Source organism: Schistocerca cancellata, chromosome 2, assembly GCF_023864275.1.
Source record: "Schistocerca cancellata isolate TAMUIC-IGC-003103 chromosome 2, iqSchCanc2.1, whole genome shotgun sequence".
Lineage (NCBI taxonomy): Eukaryota > Metazoa > Arthropoda > Insecta > Orthoptera > Acrididae > Schistocerca > Schistocerca cancellata.
The window spans coordinates 458,348,864-458,354,950 of record NC_064627.1 but is presented as its reverse complement, the minus strand read 5'-3'; the positions used below and the strand labels follow the sequence as shown (position 1 = coordinate 458,354,950).

Genomic DNA, 6,087 nt, shown 5'->3' with positions numbered 1-6,087 from the left:
CTATTCCACTCCGTAATTGAAAACGGAAACCACGTGTGTACGTGTACCTCACCCCTCATGGTAATGTACATGTGCGTCAGTGAAAAAGACCAATAAAAAGGTGTTAGCATGTGGAAGTAATGTGCTGTTCCAGTCTCTTCTGTACTTAAGGTCCATCACCGTTCCCTTTGGATCCCTACGTAATTCGGTGCTCTCCGATACACACGATCGAACAGCGGAGGAGTGGTACTCAAGCGTCAACTTTAGGTTACAATATCTCCGGATGTAATTAATATTTTACAATGCAACAAACGGCACTGATTACGTATTTGTTTATATGTTCAGATGTGCTAACAAAACTAATGGGGTTCCATTTAAAAAAACGTAGGTTTGTGTTAAAAAACATACTTCCGTGCATTTTTGTATGGTTTGTATTAACCAATTACACTATCCCCTCTCCTCACGTTCGGTCTGTGGAATCGATTCGTCAATATTTGATATGGTTTACGAAATATATCCAGCGGTAATGTTAGGTGACTCACCCTGTGTATAATGACTTTTGAACAATATTAAGGTAAATACATTGTTTGTTCTCTATCAAAATCTTTCATTTCCTAACTATGCCTATCAGTAGTTAGTGCCTTCAGTAGTTTGAATCTTTTATTTAGCTGGCAGTAGTGGCGCTCGCTGTATTGCAGTAGTTCGAGTAACGAAGATTTTTGTGAGGTAAGTGATTTGTGAAACGTATAGGTTAATGTTAGTCAGGGCCATTCTTTTGTAGGGATTATTGAAAGTCAGATTGCGCTGCGCTAAAAATATTGTGTGTCAGTTTAGTGTTGATCAGAATAGTTAAGAGCGAAATGTCTGAGTACGTTCAGTTCTGCTCAGCTGTTTGAAAATCAAATAATGTACGAGGTTTATCAGCACAGCAATTCATTAACTTTTTTTAAGGGGACGTTTCAATATAATATGAGAAACATACTATGTGATACATGATATGTATCTAGAAAGCAGTACAAAACGGCTGGCATCCAGGATCAAATTGCTGAATATAGCTTTACAGCAGTGTTGTGAGAGCGCACAGATTTTGCATGCGGTTGTGAAGGCAAAGCACAGTGAATTGCGGTGAACAAGATTTATTTCTGTAATGAAAGTAGCAACGAGTTCAAAATTAAGTTTTGCATCAGAAAAGGCACTCTCAGCTTTGTAAGTCAGCCTTTCGTATATAAAAACTCAATGAAATGAAATCATTCATAATTCATATGGTAACGAAAGGAGTACTTTTTTATTTACGGAGGTCGTTTGTCTTCAGAATACAGTGAGCCCACCGACTTTATGAAGTAATGTCTCTGCTTGAGGTAATGTGACACACTAAGAAAACTACCCAAGGAGAGTGTTAATCAAAAGAAAATGAAATGAAATGTGCTAGTGGCTAGGGTCTCTTGTCAGATACACTGGTCGCACAGTGAAAATCCTTTTAGTGGACACCACTTCGGCAACTTACGTGTTGACTAAATTGAAATGAAGATGAAGACAACACAACACCCAGTCTCCGAGCAGAGCAAATCTCCGACTTGGCCGGGAATCGAACGCAGGCGCCTGGTATGGCATTGTGCTGCGCTGACCACTCTATATATGAGGTGTTTTACCAAAATTAAGAAAGATTATGGTTGAATATCACGTCTCCAGCGAGGTAATTGAGGAAGGAGCACAAACGTGAGTCAGATGAGAAGGGGGAAAAATGGTTCGTGAGTGGTAGGGTAACAGCCACGTCTCCCCACTCTGTATTGTTGCCAAATTTATTCAAGAGGCTGGATCCAAGATGGCGGCTATAGATGTGGCAACATCGCAGTGACGTCATGGCGGGAATTTCAAATTTTGGCCTGAAAGTAGGTCAGTTGGGCTATCTCCATAACCTAGTGCCACCCCCTCCCCTTCCCCCCCCCATACCCATTCCCTTCTCCCCTCCCCGCGTCTGGAAATTGATGGGAAAAGGATTAAGTCTGCGCTGGGCTGCTGGACTGGAAGGATGGACATAATTGTTTACTGTGTGTACTATGTGTTCAATGGATGAGATGTCTGTGCTAGAGAAGGAGGAGTTTAATGGGTAGATTAGATGCAGTTATGCAGCTGAGACTGTGTCTATGGAGCCAGCTGCATGATGCTTGGAAAGGAATGATATTTGGTGAATGTATGAAGACAAATATACTTCATCAACAGATAATGAAGATCCAGCAAGATGTGGCTAAGTTACGATTTGCAACTGATGCTGATAAATGTGTGTGCTGTAACTGTAGATCATTCGATAAAAGTCCGCCAGTATTCCGAAGCACAAGAGGCAAAACATTGATCCCATCACCCCAGCGTCTCTGCATCCACTGGAAGAGAGGCCACGCACGGGACTCATTGCACCACAATGCAGTAGCTGCAGGGGCTGCAGCTCACTGTGTACTTTCTGTTGCATTGGAAATACCTACAACCTTCCTCCTTCCCATCCCTGGCACACAGATACACTTTGACAACGAACACAAACTGTTTTGGGAGTTATATCTGATATTTAAGCAATGTGTGGAATACTATTACATACATAACTGGAAGATGTCAGAGGAACTAAAAGTACCACAGCACAAAGAGAGAGGGAGACAGAGAGAGAGAGAGAGAGAGAGAGAGAGAGAGAGCTTTGCAGATGAAGCAAGAATATTTAAACAATATGCGATGTAAATACCCACTTCTGTGGGATACACCACAGCCGATACACCACAGCCTTCCCCTGTATTTGAGAGTGAGCTGCTTCAGGAGTCACTACATCCAACTGAATATGTTTCTGGCGATGTGTTGGCATTGACCTTACACATTGTACACAGTTGGTGGAGCTATGACAACATGCTCTCATTTCCACTGAGTGGTCAAAAGAGACGATCCTGCTGCATTAATCCAGCTCACCCTGTTTCTCAACGGGTTGCCGAAAACCTTAAAATATATAGTTGTCCAACTACTGCTCAGTTTCGACTTAAAATGGGACGATCACATGGACAAAGCTGCAGGGAGGGTGGGGCAGAGGCTGAGGAGTAGTTGCAAGATGCATAGGGGCTGTCTAAAACCACCCTGGGATTTTACTGTAGCAGATGGGTGACTCATTTAGAGATATGAGAGTGCTACAAATATGACTAACCAGTGGCTGAAATCATAATCATTAAAAGACGTCTCCATAGGATTCAACACAGTTATGTGGTTGAATGGAAAGACTTAACAGCGTTTCTACCAGAAAGTGTAACACTGTAGATGTGAAAAGCCAGTGTATTGATCATAGGATTTTGTACATCTCTTATTACCTAGTCTAGCGACTCATTTTTTTAAGTGTTTCGTTGCGTAGCACACCATCTGCATGTTATCATTATCAATCAACCATCATCCTCCCTCACCTATAACCCAGAGCATATATCGTAGAACCTGTGACGTGGCAATGAGATAGAATGCGTAACGAATTAACGAATACTGATTGCTAACATCAGAAATATGTAGCGGAGGCATGAGGGAGTTGAAAATACCGACCTAATACCATGTGCCTTAGCCGAATTACTTTCTAAATTCGCTGAATTTATTACGAGCTTACAGCACTGGCGACGTGCACCCGCACTTTCAGTCTGTTAATACACACCCCATGATCACCGTTTATATTCATTGTCGCGGTATTTGTGTGGAAGGCCACTTCATTTGGGAGTAATACCATACCTCGATTTATAAAGCTTGTTAGCTTTTGAATTTGATATCGTTAGCGATACTTGTGTGTCCCTGTAGAACTAAGACTGCAGGGCGACAGTAACACAGCAGTTGCGATCGTGTTTTTAACATCTGGTGGCTTGTAAGACGATTACATCTCTTTTCCTAAGACACAGTTATACCGCTTATAAAAAAAAACAAATGAGGCATATCCATCCATCGCGGATTTTCCGTCAGTATTGTTTGATATCGCCAACATTCAGTTATTGGCCAAGTATTATATTTAGTAAGGGATGCGCGCTAGATTCGCTGTGATCAGCGAGGTTATATAGTATGTGTACTGTAGTCAGTGTTCCGACAAATTCAGAGAAAATGACTATGTCCTGTCGTAAGGGGAGGTATGGATTTGACGTGGAAAATAGCGACAGCCATTAGGGGAATGAAAGATTTTTTCACGTGGAAACTTATGTCATAAGATGGATACAGATTTTCATATTGCCTGAGCCACAGCCATCAGGAAGGAGTATTTCTTATTTTCATTGTGAAAATGTTGAGAAAATTACTGAGACCTTTATTTCTCTGCTCCCATATGATGAATACTTTCTTCAGTCATATTGCTTAAAAGCGGAGTTTCTTTTTTTTCTTTTTAATTTCTGAACTTAGATTTCTCTCTGTCCATCTTCCAAGTGTTCATAATCCTTTGTATGGGAATCTGTTGAAATGCTGTTGCAAACTGACTTTTTTCGTCAAGTTCAAATTTTTGAAGCCCATTAATAGAACGAAGGCTTCCCTGACCGGATGACATTGCTGCTGGTAAAACGTTCGAGGTATAAGGTAGCAGTCTACGAAACTCTTCTGTTCCTAACGTTTCGTCCAGAAGTGCGCTGGACGTCTTCAGAGGCAAAACTGAACGTAGGAGCAACGCCTCTGAAGATGTTCAGCGCAGTTCTATACGAAACGTTAAGAACAGAAGAGTTTCGTGGACTACGACCTTATAGCCAGAAAGGTTTACCAGTAGCACGTTAATAGAACACTAAGCGTCTCAAGACACCATCGCATACAATGAACATACAGACTAGGCATCCTGCATTGATACATAAGTGTTGATGTGTCTGACCACTTTGAAGTTCCTAAAGCGACCACCATGCTACTTTTCATCTCTTTAAGAACTGCTACTCTCCATTTTAAGGGGACATTCCGCTCCAAAACTTCAATTTTTTCAAAAAGAGATTTAATGGCTATTTCACACCTTGGAGTGTTCCTCTTAGATCTCAAAACGGTTTGGTTGTATTCGAATTACAAGAAATTTGAAACACTGTCTGCGTAAGGGGCCACGGCATACTGAAAGATGCCAAAGATAATTTCTGATTTCTGTCACCATGGAAGAGAACCGTCTTTACCCTGACCTTGGCATATCAAACTGGGAAAAACAAGTGGCAAGAGTTTCAGGAAAACTGAAGGGAAATAATTGGCAGCCAGTCGCTGGAAATCAATTACTTTGCTTGTTGACTGTGTAAATATAAATTTGGGGCATACACTGAAGTCCTGTTCAGTACAGTCAACAATCTACAAGGAAAAAATCATTGGCTTTCAGTCAGATATCTCTACCACTAGAACTAAACTTAACTCCGTCCGAACAGGTCTCGGAAGACCGCCATGTCAGCCTCAGTCTATAGGCGTCACTGGATGCAGATATAGAGGGGCATGGGGTCAGCTCACCGCTCTCCCGGCCGTTGTCAGTTTTCGTGACCGGAGCCGCTACTTCTCAGTCAAGTGGCTCCTCAATTGGCCTCGCAAGAGCTGAGTGCACCCCGCTTGCCAACAGCGCTTGGCAGACCGGACGGTGACCCATCCAAGTGCTAGCCAAGCCCGACAGCGCTTAACGTCGGTGATCTGACGGGAACCGGCGTTACCACTGCGGCAAGGCCGTTGGCTATCTCTGCCACTGCACATCCTCAAGAAGACTGTGAGTAGACTTTTATTCAGGAAATTCTTGAAAAACGATACCCCGAAGCCGGCCGGTGTGGCCGAGCAGTTCTAGGCGCTACAGTCTGAAACCGCGCGACCGCTAGGGTCGCAGGTTCGAATCCTGCCTCGGGCATGGATGTGTGTGATGTCCTTAGGTTAGTTAGGTTTAAGTAGTTCTAAGTTCTAGGGGACTGATGACCTCAGATGTTAAGTCCCATAGTGCTCAGAGCCATTTGAACCATTTTTTGATACCCCGAATTTTAATTGGCATGTGACTATGTGCCTTGTAGCAACATTCATTTTCTGATAAAATATTAAAATCCATTTTAATATAAGCTTGTTTTTCTAAACTGAGTCCCAACTTTACCGTAAATATTACCAACCTGAGTGAAATTTTTGAAGGAAGTAGTCTTGATGTAT

The 6,087-nt window shown here is 42.4% G+C and overlaps 1 pseudogene; it reads right to left on the bottom strand.

The window, feature by feature from the left end:
* Positions 1 to 5,515: 5,515 nt before the first annotated feature.
* Positions 5,516 to 5,633, bottom strand: LOC126164310 (5S ribosomal RNA; annotated as a pseudogene).
* Positions 5,634 to 6,087: the final 454 nt, after the last annotated feature.